We start from the raw sequence: 24,931 nt of genomic DNA, 5'->3' as shown, positions 1-24,931 counted from the left end.
GTTGTAGTTCCAAATTTTATTACATCCGTGAAACTTTGCTAAACATAAATAACTGAATTAACAAAACAACAAACCGTGACGCAGAGAGAAACAAACACTGCTCAAACAATAATCACCCACAAAACCCAGGAAGAAAAACCCCCACTTAAATATGATCTCCAATCAGAGGTAACGAGGACCAGCTGCCTCCAATTGGAGATCAACCCCAAAAAACAATAGAAATAGAAAAACTAGAACTAAACATAGAAATAGAAAACATAGAAAACACAAACACCCCCTGTCACACCCTGTCCTACTCTACCATAGAAAATCACATCTTACTATGGTCAGGACGTGACAGTATGTTTAATCATCAAGTTGCAGGTTGGTTCCGTCGACTCTTGGTGAAACCTAAAGGAGAGTCTCCACAGAGCAGCTCGTCTCCACATGTACCGGTAAGGACCCCATCCCCTTCTGTCGATGGTGTATTATCATTGGCTCCCACCTCCACTCCTATCCCACCACCACTTTTTCTGAGCTCCACGATTCGTTGGAGCCAGACCTACGACGTGTGTGTGTGCCATAGTCCTATTGACGTCGAAGAAGCCATCCGTCTAGCCTCTTACCTGGAGAACCCGCCATGTGGCCTGCACTGTTTCCTGCGGAAACGGGATGCCATCGTGGGGGGTGCCATCCCCACTGAGCTATGCCAGGCTGTGCAGAGCAGCCATTGCTGGGCCCTTCTCATCACCCCCAACTTTCTGCTGGATGACTGGTGCCAGTACATGATGCACCAGGCACTGTCTGAGGGGCCATGTCCAACTGGATCATTCCCCAGGTCCTCAATCTGCCTTACTCTCAGTACCCAAAGGAGCTACAGTTTTACTACTACAAGGACCTGAGCAAGAACCCAGAGCGAGGCTACACACAGGTGTAGAAGACGGTGCTGAAGTGTGAGTAGTAAAAGACTGGTGGAGACTTCCTTTACAATTCTTTAGCTATTGTGAGTCTGTGTGGTTGTTGACAAAGAGTAATCTGTCAACAACAGCTAAAGACATGTTCAAATCTATGGCTGAATAACCTCTTTGTACTTTCCTTTGTAGACTTGGAGGACATGGTTGAAAAAGATCCTGATATAGTTGATTACAACATGAATAGTACTAGCAACAGATTGGAAGGGGCATCCTGTTCTCAAAGGACAAAACTGTCAAACTATGATCATTCTGAGCCTCTGCTTTCACTTCAAGAGATTGAGAGGACAGGTGCTGCATATTCACAGGACTATTGTAAATCTCAGATAGCTACAATAAACAGGGTCGCTGACTGACTTAGGGATATCCCCTCATGAAAAACACCACTGGGTACACACTGGTTGAATCGATGTCGTTTCCACATAATTTCAATGAAATTATTTTGAACCAACCTATAATAGATGTTGAATTGACGTCTGTTGCCCAGTGGGACTGCAATGGTTGACTGATCTGACATTACCACAAGTAACTTATTTTTTGTATCAGGTTTCTTATCAACAGATGTAAATTTTAATACATCTAATCCATGTTATTGTGTGCAGACGTGCAATCTCAATGTACACTAATTCACACTGTGCTCAAAAGTCAGTGTTATGTGCAACAGATACCTACTTGGACTGGGTTTTCAGTGGAATAATATGTAAACCAACATTGGAGAGTGATGCAAGATAGTAGAACAGAACATCCCTTGGTACCATTGATGTTGCTCTGATACAGTGCCTTGCAGTGTCTGTTACTTCCGGGTTTGGAGCGAATAGTCGTGCTGCACTCCGCTCCGCAGGTAATATTACATCTCATTACATTACATTACAACGGTTTGATTTGTTTGATCTGAGCAATTTTTTAGCTAGCTACTTAGCTGTCTTTGTATCAAAGATAATTGTGTAGTTTAGAGTAATTATCGAGGTTAGCTAGCCAGCTATTTTCGTCCGCCTCGCTGCGCCACCGTTCTCCTACTTAGTCAACAACTGCTAGCTAGCTAGCCAACTTCAACCGACTAGCAGCACTGTAGAAACTAATACATTACAACGGAACTATTTCATTAGTGTAGTGTTAGCTAGCTACATAGTTGTCTTTGCTGTCTTTGTATCTAAGATAATTGTGTAGTTTAGAGTAATTATTGAGGTTAGCTAGCCAGCAATTTTCGTCCGCCGCGTCGCGCCACCGTTCTCCTACTTAGTCAACACTGCTAGCTAGCCAACTTCTACCGACTAGCAGCACTGTAGAAACTAATACATTACAACGGAATGATTTGATTAGTGTAGTGTTAGCTAGCTACATAGTTGTCTTTGCATCTAAGATAATTGTGTAGTTTAGAGTAATTATCGAGGTTAGCTAGCCAGGTTAGCTAGTGTTAGCTAGCTACATAGTTGCCTTTGTATCATGATAAGGTGTAGCACTGAAACTATCGAGGTTACCTAGCCAGCTACACTTTCAAACAAAGTCAACAACGCAGCCACTGCTAGCTAGCCTACTTCACCAGCCAGCAGTACTGTATCATTTTAATCATTTTAGTCAATAAGATTTTTGCAACGTAAGCTTAACTTTCTGAACATTCGAGACGGGTAGTCCACTTGTCATTCCAATCTCCTTTGCATTAGCGTAGCCTCTTCTGTAGCCTGTCAACTATGTGTCTGTCTATCCCTGTTCTCTCCCCTCTGCACAGGCCATACAAACGCTTCACACCGCGTGACCGCTGCCACTCTAACCTGGTGGTCCCAGCGCGCACGACCCACGTGGAGTTCCAGGTCTCCGGCAGCCGCTGGAACTGCCGGTCTGCGGCCAACAAGGCAGAGTTCATCTCAGCCTATGCTACCCTCCAGTCCCTCGACTTCTTGGCGCTGACGGAAACATGGATTACCACAGATAACACTGCTACTCCTACTGCTCTCTCCTCGTCTGCCCACGTGTTCTCGCACACCCCGAGAGCTTCTGGTCAGCGGGGTGGTGGCACTGGGATCCTCATCTCTCCCAAGTGGACATTCTCTCTTTCTCCCCTGACCCATCTGTCTATCGCCTCCTTGGAATTCCATGCTGTCACAGTTACCAGCCCTTTCAAGCTTAACATCCTTATCATTTATCGCCCTCCAGGTTCCCTTGGAGAGTTCATCAATGAGCTTGACGCCTTGATAAGTTCCTTTCCTGAGGATGGCTCACCTCTCACAGTTCTGGGTGACTTTAACCTCCCCACGTCTACCTTTGACTCATTCCTCTCTGCCTCCTTTCCACTCCTCTCCTCTTTTGACCTCACCCTCTCACCTTCCCCCCTACTCACAAGGCAGGCAATACGCTTGACCTCATCTTTACTAGATGCTGTTCTTCCACTAATCTCATTGCAACTCCCCTCCAAGTCTCCGACCACTACCTTGTATCCTTTTCCCTCTCGCTCTCATCCAACACTTCTCACTCTGCCCCTACTCGGATGGTATTGCACCGTCCCAACCTTCGCTCTCTCTCCCCCGCTGCTCTCTCCTCTTCCATCCTATCATCTCTTCCCTCTGCTCAAACCCATCTCCTGATTCTGCCTCCTCAACCCTCCTCTCCTCCCTTTCTGCATCCTTTGACTCTCTATGTCCCCTATTCTCCAGGCCGGCTCGGTCCTCCCCTCCTGCTCCGTGGCTCGACGACTCATTGCGAGCTCACAGAACAGGGCTCCGGGCAGCCGAGCGGAAATGGAGGAAAACTAGCCTCCCTGCGGACCTGGCATCCTTTCACTCCCTCCTCTCTACATTTTCCTCTTCTGTCTCTGCTGCTAAAGCCACTTTCTACCACTCTAAATTCCAAGCATCTGCCTCTAACCCTAGGAAGCTCTTTGCCACCTTCTCCTCCCTCCTGAATCCTCCTCCCCCTCCCCCCCTCCCTCTCTGCGGATGACTTCATCAACCATTTTGAAAAGAAGGTCGACGACATCCGATCCTCGTTTGCTAAGTCAAACGACACCGCTGGTCCTGCTCACACTGCTCTACCCTGTGCTTTGACCTTTTTCTCCCCGCTCTCTCCAGATGAAATCTCGCGTCTTGTGACGGCCGGCCGCCCAACAACCTGCCCGCTTGACCCTATCCCCTCCTCTCTTCTCCAGACCATTTCCGGAGACCTTCTCCCTTACCTCACCTCGCTCATCAACTCATCCTTGACCGCTGGCTACGTCCCTTCCGTCTTCAAGAGAGCGAGAGTTGCACCCCTTCTGAAAAAACCTACACTCGATCCCTCCGATGTCAACAACTACAGACCAGTATCCCTTCTTTCTTTTCTCTCCAAAACTCTTGAACGTGCCTTCCTTGGCCAGCTCTCCTGCTATCTCTCTCAGAATGACCTTCTTGATCCAAATCAGTCAGGTTTCAAGACTGGTCATTCAACTGAGACTGCTCTTCTCTGTGTCACGGAGGCTCTCCGCACTGCTAAAGCTAACTCTCTCTCCTCTCATCCTTCTAGACCTATCGGCTGCCTTTGATACTGTGAACCATCAGATCCTCCTCTCCACCCTCTCCGAGTTGGGCATCTCCGGCACGGCCCACGCTTGGATTGCGTCCTACCTGACAGGTCGCTCCTACCAGGTGGCGTGGTGAGAATCTGTCTCCGCACCACGTGCTCTAACCACTGGTGTCCCCCAGGGCTCTGTTCTAGGCCCTCTCCTATTCTCGCTATACACCAAGTCACTTGGCTCTGTCATATCCTCACACGGTCTCTCCTATCATTGCTATGCAGACGACACACAATGAATCTTCTCCTTTCCCCCTTCTGATAACCAGGTGGCGAATCGCATCTCTGCATGTCTGGCAGACATATCAGTGTGGATGACGGATCACCACCTCAAGCTGAACCTCGGCAAGATGGAGCTGTTCTTCCTCCCGGGGAAGGACTGCCCGTTCCATGATCTCGCCATCACGGTTGACAACTCCATTGTGTCCTCCTCCCAGAGTGCTAAGAACCTTGGCGTGACCCTGGACAACACCCTGTTGTTCTCCACTAACATCAAGGCGGTGACCCGATCCTGTAGGTTCATGCTCTACAACATTCGCAGGGTACAACCCTGCCTCACACAGGAAGCGGTGAAGGTCCGAATCCAGGCACTTGTCATCTCCCGTCTGGATTACTGCAACTCGCTGTTGGCTGGGCTCCCTGCCTGTGCCATCAAACCCCTACAACTCATCCAGAACGCCGCAGCCCGTCTGGTGTTCAACCTTCCCAAGTTCTCTCACGTCACCCCGCTCCTCCGCTCTCTCCACTGGCTTCCAGTTGAAGCTCGCATCCATTACAAGACCATGGTGCTTGCCCATGGAGCTGTGAGGGGAACGGCACCTCCGTACCTTCAGGCTCTGATCAGGCCCTACACCCAAACAAGGGTACTGCGTTCATCCACCTCTGGCCTGCTCGCCTCCCTACCTCTGAGGAGTCCCAGTCAAAACTGTTCGCTGCTCTGGCACCCCAATGGTGGAACAAGCTCCCTCACGACGCCAGGACAGCGGAGTCAATCACCACCTTCCGGAGACACTTGAAACCCCACCTCTTTAAGGAATACCTAGGATAGGATAAAGTAATCCTTCTAACCACCCCCCCCCCCCTTAAAAGATTTAGATGCACTATTGTAAAGTGGTTGTTCCACTGGATATCATAAGGTGAATGCACCAATTTGTAAGTCGCTCTGGATAAGAGCGTCTGCTAAATGACTTAAATGTAAATGTTGCAAAAATATTCAACCCCCTTGGCATTTCCTATTTTGTTGCATTACAACATGTAATTTATATTGATTTTTTTGGGGATTCCATGTAATGGACATACACAAAATAGTCCAATTTGGTGAAGTGAAAAAAATAACTTGTTTCAAAAAAATAAAAACCGATAGTGGTGCATGCATATGTATTCACCCTGTTTGCTATGAAGCCCCTAAATAAGATCTGGTGCAACCAATTACCTTCAGAAGTCATATAATTAGTTAAATAAAGTCCACCTGTGTGCAATCTAAGTGTCACATGATCTGTCACATGATCTCAGTATATATACAGCTGTTCTGAAAGGCCCCAGAGTCTGTAACACCACTAAGCAAGGGGCACTATGAAGACCAATGAGCGCCCCAAACAGGTCAGCGACAAAGTTGTGGAGAAGTACAGATCAGGGTTGGATTATAAAAACATATCTGAAACTTTGAATATCACAGAGCACCATTAAATCCATTATTAAAAAATGTAAAGAATATGGTACCACAACAAACCTGCCAAAGAGGGCCGCCAACCAAAACTCACAGACCAGGCAAGGAGGGTATTAATCAGAGAGGCAACAAAGAGATCAAAGAACCCTGAAGGAGCTGCAAAGCTCCACAGCGGAGATTGTAGTATCTGTCCATAGGACCACTTTAAGCCGTACACTCCACAGAGCTGGGCTTTATGAAAGAGTGGTCAGAAAAAAGCCATTGCTTAAAGTAAAAAATAAGCAAACATGTTTGGCGTTTGCCAAAAGGCATGTGGGAGACTCCCCAAACATATGGAAGAAGGTACTCTGGTTAGATGAGACTAAAATGGAGCTTTCTGGCCATCGAGGAAAACGCTATGTCTGGCACAAACCCAACACCTCGCATCATCCAGAGAACACCATCCCCACAGTGAAGCATGGTGGTGGCAGCATCATGCTGTGGGTATGTTTTTGCATCGACAGGGACTAGGAAACTGGTCGGAATTGAAGGAATGATGATGGCGCTAAATACAGGTAAATTCTTGAGGGAAACCTGTTTCAGTCTTCAAGAGATTTGAGACTGGGACAGAGGTTCACCTTCCAGCGGGATAATGACCCTAAGCACACTGCTAAAGCAACACTCGAGTGGTTTAAGGGGAAACATTTAAATGTCTTGGAATGGTCTAGTCAAAGCCCAGACCTCAATCCAATTGAGAATGTGGTATGACAGACTGCTGTACACCACCGGAACCCATCCAACTTGAAGGAGCTGGAGCAGTTTTGCCTTGAAGAATGGGCAAAAATCCCAGTGGCTAGATGTGCCAAGCTTATAGAGACAATACCCCATGAGACTTGCAGCTGTAATTTCTGCAAAAGGTGGCTTTACAAAGTATTGACTTTTTTTGTGGGGGGGGGGATAATTATGCACGCTCAAGTTCTGTTTTTTGTCTTAATTCTTGTTTGTTTCACAATAAAAAATATGTTGCATCTTCAAAGTGGTAGGCATGTTGTGTAAATCAAATGATACAAACCCCCAAAAAATACATTTTTATTCCAGGTTGTAAGGCAACAAAATAGGAAAAATGCCAAGGGGGGTGAATACTTTCGCAAGCCACTGTATGTCATAACCAATGTGTATAAACCCTGGATGACTGGCGGGGCTCTGTATTGAAGCCACTAGGTAGCCGTCTTGGCACTTCTTCTCAAGTGTAAAAAAGATTTTGAAAGCTATAGAAATGTATTTGTTAGTTCGTGTTTGACATGTTTATTCTATTACAGACACCTTAATGTATACTTTTACATTATATAAGCTAAATATAAAATGAAAAACTATATACAAGCATTTTCATTAAAGTATATTTTTAGAGAGTACTAATGTTACTGTCCCACTACAAAACAGAGTCACACACTCCATATGTTTAAAATCCCAGTAATTTATTGGGTAAAACACCAATGTTTCAGCATCTTTGTGCCTTCTTCAGGGTAATGTAATGAATGCTTGAGGGGTGTCTCATAAATATTAGGTTGATTAGAATGAATTGTGCAAAACTGTTGAAAGACAAGTTTACAGGATATTGAATATATTAGGCTATTGTTATCATTAGCATAAGATTATCATCAACATACTTATAGTTGTTTAATTTCACATAGATATTTAATTGTTTCCAATTTCATAAAATGTTGGTTAGATGTAATATTTTGGTTAAGCCATAATGCATAATAAGCATCATCAACAGGGGAACATGTTGGGTGTACGCTGATAAGCTGTAGAAATAATATTTTCATTTATAAAACTTGTTCACAGAAAATGTAATTGTTCATCAGAAGGGCCTGAGATCAAAGTCAATATTCAGACCACTAGGGGTTAATGTTTAGACAGGATATCCAGTAGGCCTCCCTCTGTAGTAGTAGGATCTCCATGTTTCCTCCTCTCCTTGGTAGAGCAACATGCTCAATACCTGTGTATTTGAGGGAGGAGATGGGATGGTTAGCGTCAACAAAGTGAGCTGCTACTGGATAGTCAGTGTTCTTACACCTGATTGAGCTGTGGTGTTCAGCTAGGCATTGTTTTAATTATCTTTTTATTTGTCCTACGTAGGTTTTCCCACATGAACAGGGGATGAGATAGATTAGTCCCTTTGTCTTGCATGAGATGATAACCCTAACAGGGATTTTTCAACCTGTATGTGGGTGTCTGAAGGATGTTTTTGTAGTGCTATTGCAATGTGCGCATAAGCCACATTTGTAGTTCCCCATTTGGAATGGGTGTCAAGTGTGTCTGACTGGGCTCAGGGGGCAGGTCAGATCTCACTAAGCTATCCCCAATATTGCGACCACGCTTATAGACGAGGTGTGCTATTTTTTTTGTCTGATTGCAGAATATGCCAGTGCTTTTTCAGGATTGCTTTCAGAAGGGTTGGGTTAAAAGATGCATTTCAATTGAAGGCATTCAGTTGTACAACTGACTAGGTATCCCCCTTTCATTTTTATGAACATTTGGTTTACTTAGTTTTTCTTCTTTTGTTTCGTTTTTTAGCAATTCCTCTTGGTTTGAGATATTTTCATCATTGCAGCATCAAGAGTTTTGTCCTTGTAGCATCTCATTTTGAATATATCTGCCATTCTCTTAGCATTGCTGTCAAAATCTGACTGGTTGCCACAGATTTGTTTAACCCTGCATAACTGGCTATATGGTAGACCATTCTTGAGAGGAAGGGGATGCGTACTATCCGCATGTAGCAGGGTATTGCAGTCTGTGGGCTGTGTATAAGTCTGTACACAAAGAAACGGTTCCTGGAGTATCCTTTAGGGGTTCTTCAAATTGAAACTGGGGGAACCCCTATAAATTACTCAAAGAACCCTTCAAAAGTGTTCAAAGAACCTGTTTTAATAAATCCTCGAAGAACCTTTTGAATAACCTTTTGGGGTGAATTTTTGACCTACCCCCTCTATTGTTATTATGATTAATAATAATAATAATAATAATAATATGCATAACAATATTTTAGTTCAGTGTTTATTATGATTTTAGTGTCAAAGCAGAATAAAAAAAATCTAAATATGAGGTAAACTCCCAGCAGAGGCCCCAAGTCCAATGGGCATACCATCTGGTGTGTTGATGTTCTCTGTATCCATAGCCGGAATGATTTTGCAGTGCATGGTGATCGAACAGGTTTCCTGTTATATTCAGAGGTGTAGGGAGGGTGACGTCTGTGAATCCCCCCCAAAAATCATTTTATAGATGATTAACAAAACATGCACATGACAGTATTTATACATTCATTTTTGTAGTGAATGTAAAATAAAAATAAACTGTTTTCATAATGGTTCTTACACATACCTTGTCCATAATATAGAGGCCTATTCAAACATGGATTTATGGAACAGTGGGGGAAAAATCCTAAATTGAGTGCAGAGACATCCAGAATGAGATTGTGATGTACTATAAGTAGGTTTGGAGTGTTTTATAACATGCTTTAGACACATTGTCATAATGCTTTGTAGTCAATGGCAAGTGATCTCAGGAAATGTGATAACACATTTCCTCTCTAACAAAATATATATTAAAAAAAGTTTGGGGGGGGGTGTGGGGGCAATCAACTACAATGACAGAAAGAGTGAAAATAAGGCTACATGTTAAAATGGTTGCAGTTACCCTTTAATGCCGTCATTGTAAATAAGAATTTGTTCTCAACTGACTTGCCTTGTTAAATAAAAAAACCTAAATGCCAACCTGAGCTGGAAAGGAAATAACACTTGTTCTTAGTATCTACCACTAGGTGGTATACGTCTGCCACATTTCATCACTGAAGAATGTTATACAATTAAGGAATGTTTATAAGAGATAGTTTTTGCAGAAGAAGAAGAATCAGCAGACTGAAATGTCACAATACCAACTACACCACAACACATAACATGAAGCATCATACTTGATCAATTTGTATTATAGCATTACATATTAATTTCTATTCCCAAGTACCATCATTTTCCTTGGCCAGAGAAAATTATTTGCCAGGTTTTCCGTTGACTTCCCTGCAGTGTTGTAATTAGGGTTCTGAGGCAGATTCATTTTTTACTTTAAGTGGCTTTAGCTAAACTTATGTTGGAGGTGGATATTTCAAATGACTTTTAAATAAGACAAATGAGATGATTGTGGACTACAGGAAAAAGAGGACTGAGCACGCCCCATTCTCATCGACGAGGCTGCAGTGGAGCAGGTTGAGAGCTTCAAGTTCCTTGGTGTCCACATCACCAACAAACTAACATGGTCCAAGCACACCAAGACAGTCGTGAAGAGGGCGCGACAAAACCTATTCCCCCTCAGTAGACTGAAAAGATTTGGCATTGGTCCTCAGATCCTCAAAAGGTTGTACAGCTGCACCATCGAGAGCATCCAGACTGGTTGCATCACTGCCTGGTATGGAAACTGCTTGGCCTCTGACCGCAAGGCACTACAGAGGGTAGTGCGAATGGCCCAGTACATCACTGGGACCAAGCTCCCTGCCATCCAGGACCTCTATACCAAGTGGTGTCAGAGGAAGACCCTAAAAATTGTCAAAGACTCTAGCCACCCTAGTCATTGACTGTTCTCTCTGCTACCGCACGGCAAGCGGTAGCAGAGAGAACAGAATATATGTATTATCTATTTATTACTTCCATTGCACCTGTTATACTGTATGTGTGAAATGCAGGGGGCACAAATCTTGTTAATTCATTAATCAATGTGGACAGGATACAAAGTTATACAAATACGTTTCCCCTACAAAATGTATTTTAATGATGTAGTCTCTGCTACGGATTAAAGCAGATTAACAGGCATTTGAAATTAAGCTCTCTGTAAAAGGCCCTCCACCAAAGGTCCCTTTTGTTTTTTCTGGGGCCAAGACAACTTTGTGTCACGAATGAAAATCGAGACTAATCTCTGAAAGGCACAGCTGCTCTAAGAAGCTTTTGTTGCCTCATAACATTTCCAGGATCAAGTATTGCCAATGAGAGGGAGATATGAATAGCCACCTTCTACAGAAGCCACCATTTCCCTGCTAATTTAATCTTATCTATATGATAAGGTCTAAGTCAATACTAGGGAAATGTGCAATAGCAATTCCTTTGTAAACCACAGTGAGGGGTTGCACACAGTAGATATGACCTAATTACTATTGTCTTAGTAAGGAATGCTTATTGGCTGTAGTATGAACATTTGTTCGATTTAAAATGGAAAACAATATTCTGAGATGAAATACAATGAGATTACATTTGGATGGTTCTTCCAAGAGAGGTGTTTGGTTTGATTTAGGGTGCAGCAGTAAAACCTGATCAAGGATGGGAGAAGAGTTGGACATGAAAAAGTGCAGGAAAACCCCTCAAATAAGAGGCAAAATGTGTGTCAACAACTTAAAGCATGCCACACCAAGCAGAGAAACCACAGCAGCTAGGGCCAGACGATGGCTAGCTGGTTTGTTCGGGACCACCAACAGCATGGAAAAGCACTCAGAGCTGTGGTTTAAATGGTGGTCATACGGGGTGGAGCAGCAACTTTTCAAACTGCAGTGACTGTGCTGGACTCAGGCTCTCTCCCACCACACAGCCAAAGCAAACAGTTGACCTCTGATGGAGGAGACTTTAGTTGTGTGGGTGATGGATGAGTGATAGGATGATCCACTACTTTCTGATACTTTGAAACCTGGGGCATGGGGCTGTTTGTATCAAGCGTCTCAGACTAGGAGTGCTGTTCTAGGATTAGGTCACCCCGGTCCATTCAATCTTGTTCATTGTGGTCTAAAAGGCTAAACTGATCCTAAATCAGCACTCTTACTCTGAGACACTTAATACTTTCAGCCCCAGGAATCTGGTCTACCCAAGTAAAGAACTGTCCTGAATGACGTTTTCCCCTTTTCAAGGGATGATTCACAGCCAAGCACCCAAAGACACATACAGATGAGACTGCAAGATGTAGATTACTGGCACTTCAAATGGACTTCTCCCACGCAGTTACATCCGAACGGAGACCGGAAGTCCTGTCTGTTTTTTTTACTGTGCCCTGGAACTGCCCTTGGCAAAGAATAAAAAAACATTTGCTCACCATTTTATTATTGGCTTTCAACGTTTGTAGTCTGTCAGCAATACAAAGTTCAATGTCCAGTCAAAACAAATCTTACTGGCAACTGTGGGTGTTGCCAGTAATAGTATTGGCAACTGCAATTCTCTTCACACTTAAAATATATTTTGTTGTTGTTGATTAAATATTAATAAATAGGCTATTACAAAATATGATGACTTGAGAATGTGTTTGTAGTTCACAGAAAAAAAGCACATTTAGTTTTACTTAACTTCAGAACTTATTTAAATACAAATATCAATGAATATTAGCATTCAATCAATCGATGGATCCTTTTCTGATGGTCAATAGCTCAAGAACTGCATAAGCTGCGCATGCGTCCAAAATACATATTTTGAAAAAGGGTACGCGTTGTTCTGACTACGTTCCAATGGACCGTGCAATCTGCCTGCGGAGTTAGCAGCCAGTTAGCAAATTAATAATTGGTTGGCAATAATCTATGAAAAATGTATTTACTTCTCAAATGTGGTATGTGGCCATATGTTTTCAAGTCGTGTAGGCCAAATCAATGAAAGGGATACCACGGCGCCTCCCACTCGGTGCATAGAAACGCCTATTTCTTGCATCTCAAAGACAGCGTTTAACGTTAGTTTATTTGCCTATGATGTTCTGCTTGTGCTTCGGATTGCCAAATGTGTTAACTACATTGCTGGTAAGTGAATTTACATGAGCTTTTTCAAGCTTTTTTTCCCTCGCAACCACAGCTGCCAAATACTGTGAGCTAGCTGGCTAATTTTAATCATTCAGAAAATAGCGGTTCCATGCCCAGCAATCGCATAGAGGTAACTAAAATACATGTTTATTTTAAAATGTATCATTTCTTTAAAAGTTCTCATTGTATACTTTTCTGAAAACATTCAATTACTTTGACATCTGTTTGCGAATGGATTTGTTTAGCATAGGATTGATACTTTGTAGCTAATAATACATATGTCAATTTGATGCTGTTGGTTGGCAAGTTACATCACATCAATTGAGGCAGAAACAGGCACGCTCAACTTGGTCATCTTTTTTAATAAATTATGAAAAAAACTATTTTGTTGGAAATACTTTACAAAATTAAAAGTGAAAAACAAGTGCAACAAGGCTGTTTGATGGATTCATAATTGTTCTAGGAAAGTTTGCAGAATGGTTGTGTAAGTTGAATGGTTGTGGAACATTGAAAATGCGGTCAGGTGAGGTGGAAGATGTTATCCTTTCATCTTCCCATAATCTCCCTAAACAGTGTGTTAACAGATTCTTGAGTGTCTATTCTGTGTTGATTCCCCACGTGCTGTCTGTCTGTCTGTCTGTCTGTCAGCAGGGACATGTCCTGAGTTCCCCCCTGTTGAAATGAAATCTGGCACCTGAAATGGAGAGCAATGATGTTGGCAGTGGCAGTTATGACTGTCCGCAAACTGTCATGCACGTTGACAGCATGCAATGTCCATTGTGTTATATTCGGCTAAATCATTGTGTTTTGATTTTGAAAGAAGATAGCAAACTGGTGAAGCTCCACATAATAGGGGAAAAAAATAAATAATTATATACATTTAATTATATAATTACTATATTTTTACTAACTTTAATTCAAAGGGTGCTGACAGTCTTCTCTTTTCTATTAATGTCCCCAGCATTCTTGGATTAGGCCTAAGCATTATTTAAAAAAAAACGGATCAATTTATAGGCCTATAGTCTTATACAGCAACACACAGGGCATGTTCAGTTTCTTGTAGGTCATCCCACTGGTCCTAGTATTGAAAGGTATGACTCATTTTTTTTAAAGTAGCATAGTTGGTGTATGATGAGATGACCAATGTTAACTTCAATAGATTTTGTTTTCTCAGATGAACATTGAGACATCCAGCAACCCGAGGGTATTGTGTTGTTTTCTTAAGCGTCGGTGGGATGTCTTTATTGGATGAGTTTCCCTTTGCCCGTCTGGCTATCTGCCATTCTGATCCTCACAGCTGGATTAAACAAACTCGCATCACATCAGTCCTCTGGACAGTACACTACGGCTGCATTTATTACACAAATTCTGATATTTTGCTCAGTTGGGGGCTGCCTGTGTAAATATGGCCCAAGTCAATGTGCAAAGGTTGCATTGGAGAGTTGACTCAAACTAATCCATGCCAGGCCCACCCACTGGGGAGCCAGGCCCAATTGATCAACAAAAAATGGTATGCTCTTTACTTGTCAGTGTTCCAAACAGGACATTAGTGTTTGCATGTTTAGGTAAAAATTCAGTCAGATAGAATTCATAGCAAGCAGTGAACTGGGTTAGTCAGATTTGACTAACAGATTAACATTCACTCACAGAATGGGTACCAAAAATAACAAACTAAAAGTCACACCTCCAGTAAGCTATGAATATGACCACAATGAGGCATGCAGTATGTCACTGTGCTTCGATGGCTATATACCACTGCCCATTTCATTTGTTCATTTAGCAAACAAGACAGCTCATAATCCACTGCCTTTATCACAGTCAACACACCTATATTTGACCTTAAATTAGCTAAATTTCTCAGCCACATGGCAAAATGTGTAGAATAGTATGAACTGCACATTTTATTTCTTTGCCACTTGACAAAATTTGTAAAATTGCAGGAAGTTAGTTGCGTTCACAAACAAAAAAATACATGTATATTTTTTTGGGGGGGGCTACCCAAATTTATACAAGCCCACCCACCAATGAATTTTTGGCCACACCACTGATCCATGCCCGCTTTATTCACCATACTACTAATTTGGTGTAGGATGGCTGGTAGCCTCGTAAAGGTGCGGTGTTATCAAAGAACGGAATACAATACAAGTAGCGATGCCAATTGTCTCAATAGACTGGCAATCACAGTGGTTTCTTGGCAACAGTAGAAACATTGATTAATGTGTTACCTCATAGGCCTGTCTCATTATCTATAGTTTCCTCAATCTACAGCCATGATAAGATATCCAAGTTTTGAACTATTTATAGGTATGCAAAACCTTTTAGGACCAACAAACTAGGGATGCACGATATATCGGTCAATATCGGTATCGGCCCGATGTCTAGTTTAACGCGCCGATGTTAAAAACCGATGTCAAAGCCACCGTGCATACATATATAACGTAGGTACATGATGTAATGACGCCACGTAAAATGTTGCGCTACATGTGCAACACAGCATTCCTAACCTAGCCCACACAATGTCTGCTGTGTGGATCGAGCAGTCAACAAGTCGAGTAGTCATTTGAAGGAGTAAGAAAATTTCAGCGAGACAACTCAAAGGCGAAATCCATTAAAGCCAAAATAATGTTGTGGGTGTTGTTGGCTTTCGCTGACAGGTCATACACACTACCAAGTGCGCTATTTTTCAATTGTTGCCCTACCGGAGTTACACATTAATAGCGTCACTGCTATTAGTTTCACGACATACATACTATGGAACGCCGTTTGGGTCTTTGCGTGTCAAAAAATATACAGTAGCACTGTCAAAGCTGTACAAAAAAGTCTGCAAACACCGGCCACGAACTATGTGTTTACAATACCACGTTGGTAATAAAGCATTATTTGTTCGACTGCAACTTCTGGGGTAGCTAGCTTTAGCTTGGTACCTAGCTAGCACCAATGCAACCTGCCTAAAAACAATGACCAGTAGAAACTGCAGTCATTTTCATTATTCTTAGCAATGATTTAGGAATCTTTAAGTATTAGCTAGGTTGCCACTTTGTTGTTCGCCTATTGAAATTGAACTTCAGTTCATGAAAATAAATAGCTAGCCAGCTTCTCAACCCTGTTGTCCAAAGCTAAAGTTATAAGCAGCCAGCTATATTCATCTGGCTTGTGACGCTCGACCGGACCGGGTTTTGTGTTGTGAAGCTAGCCACAATAAGGATTAGGCACAATAGTGGAATTTGCAGTTTTCCTTCTAAATAAAAATATGTCATTGACAGTGATGCAAATGAAAATGAATACAAATAGTAGAATTATGCCACACTTTTATTTTGAAGGCTAACTGCAAAGTCCACTATTGTGGCTAATCCTTATTGTGGCTAGCTCCCCTTGATGGGTCCGACCAGCATTAATTAAATAACTGTCTTATAAATTAGGGTTATTTTAGATGACACCTAGCTATATAGTTAGCTAGCTAACTATAGCTACTGAAACAGATTGTGGTTTTTGCTTTATTTTCGGGGAAAAACATTGTTTGCATACATTAGATAGCTAGCTTTTTTCCCGCCTTTGTCTTGCTCACATTGAGGGAGAGGTTGTTGTCCTGGCACCACACTGCCAGTTCTCTGACCTCTTCCCTGTAGGCCGTCTCATTGTTGTCAGTGATCAGGCCTACCACTGTTGTGTCATCAGCAAACTTAATAATGGTGTTGGAGTCGTGTTTGGCCACGCAGTCGTGGGTGAACAGGGAATACAGGAGGGACTAAGTACACACCCCTGAGGGGCCCCAGTGTTAACCTCTTGGGTAGGGTGCAGTATTTTCACGTCCGGATGAAAAGCGTGCCCAAAGTAAACTGCCTGTTACTCAGGCCCAGAAGCTAGGATATGCATAGAATTGGTAGACTTAGAAAACTCTAAAGGTTCTAAAACTGTTAAAATAATGTCTGAGTATAACAGAACTGATATGGCAGGCGAAACACCGAGGACAAACCCCCCAAAAAATTATAATTTCTGCCTACCACTGTTTCCAATGGCTTTCATGTTTATTATGAGGCGAAATCCTCCCAGATTGCAGTTCCTAGGGCTTCCACTAGATGTCAAGTCTTTAGAGTTTCAGGCTGGTTTTTGGAAAAATGAGCAAGAAGTTGTAGTTTTTCTAAGTGGCTCCAATTTTGGCTGTAGTGTTTCCATGCGCGTGGATGAAAGCGCGTTCTTTGTTATTTATCTCCGGTAATGAACATACTATTTTCCGTCTTAAATTTTATCGTTAATTTAAGTATTAGGGTACCTGAGGTTTGATTATAAATGTTGTTTGACTTGTTGGATAAGTGTATTGGTAACGTTTGGGATTCATTTTGTATGCATTTCGAAGGAGAGAAACCGGTGTGTTATTGAATGAAGCGTGCCAGCTAAACTGAGATTTCATGGATATAAAGAAGGACTTTATCCAAAAAAATGACCATTTGTGATGTAACTGGGACCTTTGAGTGCCAACAGAAGATCTTCAAAGGTAAGGCATTTATTATATCACTATTTCTGACTTTCGTGTCGCACCTGCCTGGTTGAAAAATGTTTTTCATGGTTTTGTATGCGGGGCGCTGTCCTCAGATAATCGCATGGTGTGCTTTCGCTGTAAAGCCTTTTTGAAATCTGACACAGGGGCTGGATTAACAAGAAGTAAAGCTTTATTTTGATGTATAATACTTGTATTTTCATGAATGTTAAATATTTATATTTCTGTAATTTGAATTTCGCGCTCTGCAATTTCACCGGATGTTGGCCAGGTGGGAAGCTACCATCCCACCTGCCCATAAGAAGTTAAGGATCAGCATGGGAAATGGTTAACCCATGGGGCGCCCGTCAGGAAGTCCAGGATCCATTTGCAGAGGGAGGTGTTTAGTCCCAGAGTCCTTAGCTTAGTGATGAGCTTCGTGGGCATTATGGTGTTGAACACTGAGCTGTAGTTGATGAACAGCATTCTCACATAGGTGTTCCTTTTGTCCAGGTGAGAAAGTGTGGAGTGCGATTGAGATTGTGTCATCTGTGGATCTGTTGGGGCGGTATGCAAATTGGAGTGGGTCTAGGGTGTCCGGGAGGATGCTGTTGATGTGAGCAATGACCAGCCTTTCAAAGCACTTCATGGCTACCAACGTAAGTGCCACAGGGCGGTAATAATTTAGGCAGGTTACCTTCGTTTTCTTGGGCATTCAATCTTAATCCTGTATTGATGCTTTGCTTTTTTGATGGTTCGTCTGAGGGCATAGCGGGAATTCTTATAAGCGGCCGGATTAGTCTCCCGCTCCTTGAAGCGGCAGCTCTAGCCTTTAGCTCGATGCGGATGTTGCCTGTAATCCATGGCCTCTGGTTGGGATATGTACGTACAGTCACTGTGGGGATGAAGTGTAACAGCCGCCTCATCTGACCACTTCCGTATTAAGTGATTCACTGGTATTTCCTGCTTTAGTTCTCTTGTAAGCAGGAATCAGGAGGATAGAATTGTGGTCAGATTTACCAAACGGAGGGTGGGGGAGAGCCTTGTATGCAACTCTGTGTGTGGAGTAAAGGTGGTCTAGGATTTCCCCCCCCCTGTTTGCACATGTGACATGCTGGTAAAAATGAGGTAAAACTGATTTAAGTTTGCCTGCATGAAAGTCCCCGGCCACTAGGAGCGCCGCTTCTGGGTGAGCATTTTCTTCTTTACTTATGGCCTTATAGAGTTGGTTGAGACTGGTCTTAGTGCCAGCTTCGTTTTGTGGCGGTAAATAGACGGCTACGAATAATACAGATGAGACAAGCTTATTTGACACGACAGATAGTGTTTTGACACACAAAGTCCCAAACGGCGTTCCATTGAAATCCTGGTTGTGAATGAAACGACTGAACAAATGAACAGTGACACAGCACTGCAAGTAAGTGAAAGAAATATGTTTTGAATATGTTTTACTGGTTATGGGGACATATGTAAATGCCAACAAAACACCCTTTTTGTGTGTGTGTGTAACCTTTATTTAACTAGGCAAGTCAGTTAAGAACAAATTCTTATCTACAATTATGGCCCGGACAACGCTGGGCCGAATGTGCGCCGCCCTATTTGACTCCTAATAAAGTCCGGATGTAATAGAGCCTCGATTTGAAGCAGGGACTGTAGTGACGCCTCTTGCACTGAGATGCAGAGACTTTGACCGCTGCGTCTGTGTGTGTGTTAACCATTTAACTTATCAGTATAATTTGTTTGGGTGAGGAAAATATTGGATTTCAGTGTCTGACAAATAGCATATCGGTGCATCACTACAACAAACAAATATGGGAAATGGTTAACCCATGTGGTTTGTCACAACATCGATGCATCATGTTTGTGCAGACTAAATGTACTTTACAAATGAAGGTTTGTTATAATATTGTAATAACACATGAAAAGTAAGCACTGTACTGTTCATCACCAGTATCAGACTAGACTGATACTTATCCTAGGGATGCAGGCTTGCTCTGTACAGTAGACTACATGGGTTTGTCTTTTTTAATGTGATGCTAAGTTTAAACAGTGACTAAATGCCACACCAGAGCCCAGGGAACTGGAGAGAAAATATGCAATCCTGCTGAAACTTTATCTTCGGAGTCAGGGAGTCATCTGTTAGCCTAACTCAGGAACATGATGGCATCACTCTCCAAGCGTCCTCCATTATGTTAGGCCTAATGTTAAAAGGAAAGGCTGTTCTTGGTGTTGCTGCATTCCCTCATTCTTCACTCTCCTGTATCAGGCCCGTTGGTTGTGTTCGTGACCCATCGTTTGTCGTCATCTCAATGTAACATACAGGGTGCTGATGTAGCACGCAGTGATTAGGCTAAGTCTGGTGTCTCGCGCCAAGTAGTGTTCCTTATAAGAGCTGTTCAGTTAAAGTGTTTTTCAGATATTAAGCACCTTGTTCAGACCTTACCTAACCTAATGCATACTTGAACGTTTTTTTCACCCCATAAAAGCTCAGTCATAATATTATTGTTAGGCTATTTTCTAAAGTTGCCTGGCATGGCTGCATATGTTACATTGTTTTATGGATTGAGTTGTGTGAGCTGAATACATGCACACATGGCTTTGTTTTATTCAGGATTGAGAGATAATCAGATGGCCAGTAATTTTTGGATTAGATGGTAATGTTCCTTCAGTACATTTTCATATTGGCTGAAGGATCAAGGCCTGTAGCCTTCTTGCTGGTATTAGCAAGATACTACAATAAGGAGGCCTAATGGTAATGCTTAGACTTTTGTAATTTTTCTGCTTGCTAATCACACAATTTCAACTAATGTGTTATAACGGTTTATTACAGATTGTTTATAAACAAAATAACTAATAATAAACAGCCCAACTACATAAACCCTTTTTAAATCATTCATAAAGTAGGCTATACCTTAATGTAAAGCGTTGTTACCAGCTTCTATCCCCAAGCCATAAGACCGCTAAATAGCTAACAAAAAGGCTACACAGACTATCAGAGTTGACCTTGGTATTTTATTCTTATTTTTGCACTTTCCCTATGCACACTCACAGGCCCTACCCCCTACTCACACAAGGGCTGGGCGATATGGCCAAAACATATCTCGATATAGATAATTTCATATAACAATACATATCACGATATAGCACATTTTCTGTAAATTCAATGAATAAAATGACCACATGTAAAGACCTATTTCTTATTACATTTTGAATTATACTTAACAAATAAAAAGGTACTTACTCATATTGTCACGAGCGTCGTATTGATTTGACCAAAACGCAGCGGGAGTGTGTATATTCATCTTCTTTTTATTAGGCAGAAAGAAGGAAAACCAAAACACACGTATACAAAAACAACGACGATAAACAGTCCTGTAAGGCTTACAGCTATACAAGGAACAACTACCCACAAAATCCCATAGAAAAAACACCCCTCTTAAATAGGACCTTCAATTAGAAGCAACTAGGAGCAGCTGCTTCCAATTGAAGGTCAACCCAACAAACACCACATAGAAATAGACATACTAGAACTAACATAGAAATAGACTAACAAAAACATAACCCAACAAAAACCGAAACACTCTAAATAAACACACCCCTGCCACGTCCTGACCAAACTACAATAACAAATAACCCCTTATACTGGTCAGGACGTGACACATATTTGATTATTTATTTTATATAGAACCTGTGCAAATTTTCTATTAAGCATGTAACAAAATATAAAATCTGAAAAAGTAAATACAAAACACTTCAACTATAGTTGCAAACAAAATAAATATAGGCCTAAAATATATATATATTTGGGTGCTTGCCTGTTTTGCATGTTATTTTGGCATTAATACGTGTCACATATCAATTTGCGTTTGGTACCTTGGGTCAAGTGTTAGCACCAACTGGATATCATAAGGTGAATGCACCAATTTGTAAGTCACTCTGGATAAGAGCGTCTGCTAAATGACGTAAATGTAAAATGTAAATCATGAAACCACCCTTTCTCGACCGTGTAAATTGGGGCCATGTCTTTGCAGATGTAAGTTGTAACGACAGCAGTTATGTCCTTCCATCTTCGTGATTCTTTGCCATATGGTGTGCCGCGGGCAAAAGCCTCTTGCAACGTCTGAGTCAGGTTTGTTTTGAGCACTCAACTGTACTTTTTTGAGTCTCATCTGTAGACTCTCCGTACTGTTTCACATGATTCTTGCGTAGGTGGTAAAAGAGGTTAGTGGTGTTTGAGGTTAGCGGCATATTTTGCAGTGGACGGTTTTCTGGTCCGTGTCAGACTTTTTATACTCAAACCACATCCATGCGACCGAAGTTACCCCTCTTTTAGGTACGAGCTCCGTGCTCTGTGTCACGTTCACTCTCTTCCATGTTTGTTTATGTTGCAAATTGCCGTGTGGAAGAACGCAAAGCGTCGTCCAATTGACAAAAAATATTGCCGTAAAGAGTGGGATCTGCGACACAAAGAAATAAACGATAGATGTTTTTCTATCGTTTCATATTATGCTCTATCGTCACACGATATATATCGCCCAGCCCTAACTCACACTGATATTCCAACACACATACAAACACTTGGTGCGGTAGGTAGCCTAGTGGTTAGAGTGTTGGACTAGTAACCGTAAAGGTTGCAAGATTGAATCCCCGAGCTGACAAGGTAAAAATCTGTCGTTTTGCCCCTGAACAAGGCAGTTAACCCACTGTTCCTAGGTCGTCATTGAAAATAAGAATTTGTTCTTAACTGACTTGCCTGGTTAAATAAAGTAAAAATAAAAAACTCACGCCATAATTTGCTCACACACACATAATATGCAGAAACTGTTTATACTGACTCTACACACACCCACTCTCATACAATCATTATATAGGCTGCTGCTACTCTGTTTATCATATATCCTGATGCCTAGTCACCTACCTCTATACATATCTACCTATCGATTCAGTATCCCTGCACATTGGGGTATGCGGGACACACTATTCAACAGCCAGTGAAATAGCAGGGCGCCAAATTCAAAACAACAAAAATCTCATAATTCAAATTTCTCAAACACACAACTATTATATCCCATTTTAAAGATACACTTCTCGTTAATCCAACCACATTGTCCGATTTCAAAAAGGCTTTACGGCGAAAGCATAACATTAGATTATGTTAGGACAGCGCCGAGACAAGAAAAACCACATAGCCATTTTCCAAGCAAGGAGATGTGTCACAAAAACCAGAAATACAGCTAAAATGAATCACTAACCTTTGATGATCTTCATCAGATGGCACTCATAGGACTTCATGTTACACAATACATGTATGTTTTGCTCGATAAAGTTCTTATTTATATCCAAAAACCCCATTTTACAGTGGCGTGTAATGTTCAGAAATGTTTTGCCTCCCAAAACTTCCGGTGAATGAGCACATCAATTTACAGAAATACTCATCATAAACGTTGATAAAATATTGAACTCTTATTCAAAGAATTATAGATACACTTCTCCTTAATGCAACCGCTGTGTCAGATTTCAAAAAAGCTTTACAGCGAAAGCACACGTTGAAATAATCTGAGTACGGCGCTCAGTCACAAAACCAAACCCGCCATTTTGTGGAGTCAACAAAACTCAGAAATAGCATTATAAATATTCACTTACCTTTGATAATCTTCATCGGAATGCACTCCCAGGTATCCCAGTTCCACAATAAATGTTCATTTGTTTCGATAAAGTCCATCGTTTATATCCAAATACCTCCTTTTTGATCACGCGTTCAGTCGAGTTATCCAAATCCACTGTGCTCGCGCAGTTAGTTCAGACGAATAGTCAAAAAAGTTATATTACAGTTCGTAGAAACATGTCAAACGATATATAGAATCAATCTTTAGGTTGTTTTTATCATAAATCTTCCATAATATTCCAACCGGACAATTCCTTTGTCTTCAGAAATTAAAAGGAACACAGCTAACTCTGACGTGATTGCGCGCCACTGAGCTCATGTCATTTTCTCAGTCATCTGACTCCATATGCTCTTATTCTCTCCCCATTCACAGTAGAAGCATGAAACAACGTTCTAAAGACTGTTGACAACTAGTGGAAGCCTTAGGAAGTGCAAAATGACCCCATTGACACTGTATACTGGATAGGGAATCACTTGAAAAACTACAAATCTCAGATTTCCACACTTCCTGGTTGGATTTTTTCTCAGGTTTCTGCCTGCCATAAGAGTTCTGTTATACTCAGAGACATCATTCAAACAGTTTTAGAACCGTCAGAGTGTTTTCTATCCAAATCTAATAAAATCTAATAATATGCATATCTTAGCTTCTGGGACTGAGTAGCAGGCAGTTTACTATGGGCACGCTTTTCATCCGGACGTCAAAATACTGCCCCCTACCCTAGAGAAGTTAATATGGACCTGGAACTGACTGACCCTGTGTATAGTATGCTTGCTTACTTACTTTATTGTGTTTTTCTTATTTTTATATCTTGTGTTTTTGTTCTACTTTGTTATTTTTAGTATTACATTGTTATTGGTTACTGCATTGTTTTCACTGTATTTGTGGATGTGACATTGAAACTTAAGTAGACTTACTCATCTGAAAATGTTGCAGTTTCTCAGTTAAAGACGTAATCTCAAATCCAATAGTATTGGTCTATAATTTCAGGTTGTATGACTCCTTAGGGAGACTATTGACATCTTTATCTCTGCTGTGTTTGAGTTTGCCTCAGCCTGGCCAAACAGCCTAGCTCCCATCCACAGGTAGAAGAGCACTTACAGTAAAGTCGTAAAAAAATCAGCGGTAGCTGTGTGGTGCCTCAGACAGACCTGGATCGGATCCCCTCTACATATGCTAAGGGGCCTGAGGACTTGGGCCTCTGCCAGCCCCACTGTATCCTACCCAGCACTTGGCCCTCTCTTCTCCCAGGCTGCTCCCCACATGCCACACAGACAGTCATTGTGCTGCCTCTAAGGACCTGTGCCTCCTGCTCAGAGCAGGCATGTGGAGCTGGTTAGAGCTCCCTCAAAGAAGTCCTCTCACACACTGCGTCATGGAAAAGAGCACTGGGGCTCATAGAGGCAAGAGTTGTCAGGTAGCATATGGCACTGTTGGTTAGGGCTATACAATGCATATCTTTTTCATTGATTACTCTAGTACTCATGTCCAATATTCTCATTATCACTCATTTTGTTGTCATGTAATTGTTTAAAATGATAGTGGTTAAAACGGTGGAATTAGCCAGAACGAGACTATTCAAAGCTTTTTGATAATTTCTTCTCCAGTCATATGCTTATTTCATAATTACAGTTTAGTAGGCTACCCTGCTAATAAAGATGACGTACCCTAAGGTAAAATAGTGTGAAACTTGAAAAACATTGGTCAAATATAGCCTGATTGCGTCTCTTTTCAGCTATAACATTCCACTCGTTGTAGGCTTACTCTATCTCATTGCCACAGACACAATGTGTGGCATGTTACAGATACTGGTACCCAGACTAGGTCAATCAGTCTATATCTTCATAACTT

The 24,931-nt window shown here is 41.9% G+C and overlaps 1 protein-coding gene and 1 pseudogene across 4 annotated transcripts in view; both read left to right on the top strand.

Annotated features, from left to right (window-relative positions):
• Positions 1-341: 341 nt before the first annotated feature.
• Positions 342-24,420, top strand: LOC115206835 (toll/interleukin-1 receptor domain-containing adapter protein pseudogene; annotated as a pseudogene).
• The window catches only part of LOC115206449 (CMP-N-acetylneuraminate-beta-galactosamide-alpha-2,3-sialyltransferase 4), a 60,131-nt gene continuing 47,869 nt past the window's right edge, over positions 12,670-24,931 (top strand). Inside the window, exon 1 of one of the 4 annotated variants that reach the window (XM_029773476.1) lies at positions 12,670-12,943. The gene's annotated coding sequence lies outside the window, so the exon portion shown is untranslated. Of the gene's footprint in view, positions 12,944-12,972; positions 13,074-24,931 lie in introns of those variants that run through there. The other 3 variants (XM_029773473.1, XM_029773475.1, XM_029773474.1) reach the window with 3 other exon arrangements.

The sequence above is a fragment of the Salmo trutta genome, chromosome 13 (assembly GCF_901001165.1).
Source record: "Salmo trutta chromosome 13, fSalTru1.1, whole genome shotgun sequence".
NCBI classification, from domain to species: Eukaryota; Metazoa; Chordata; class Actinopteri; order Salmoniformes; family Salmonidae; genus Salmo; species Salmo trutta.
This window is presented reverse-complemented; position numbering and strand designations above follow the sequence as displayed.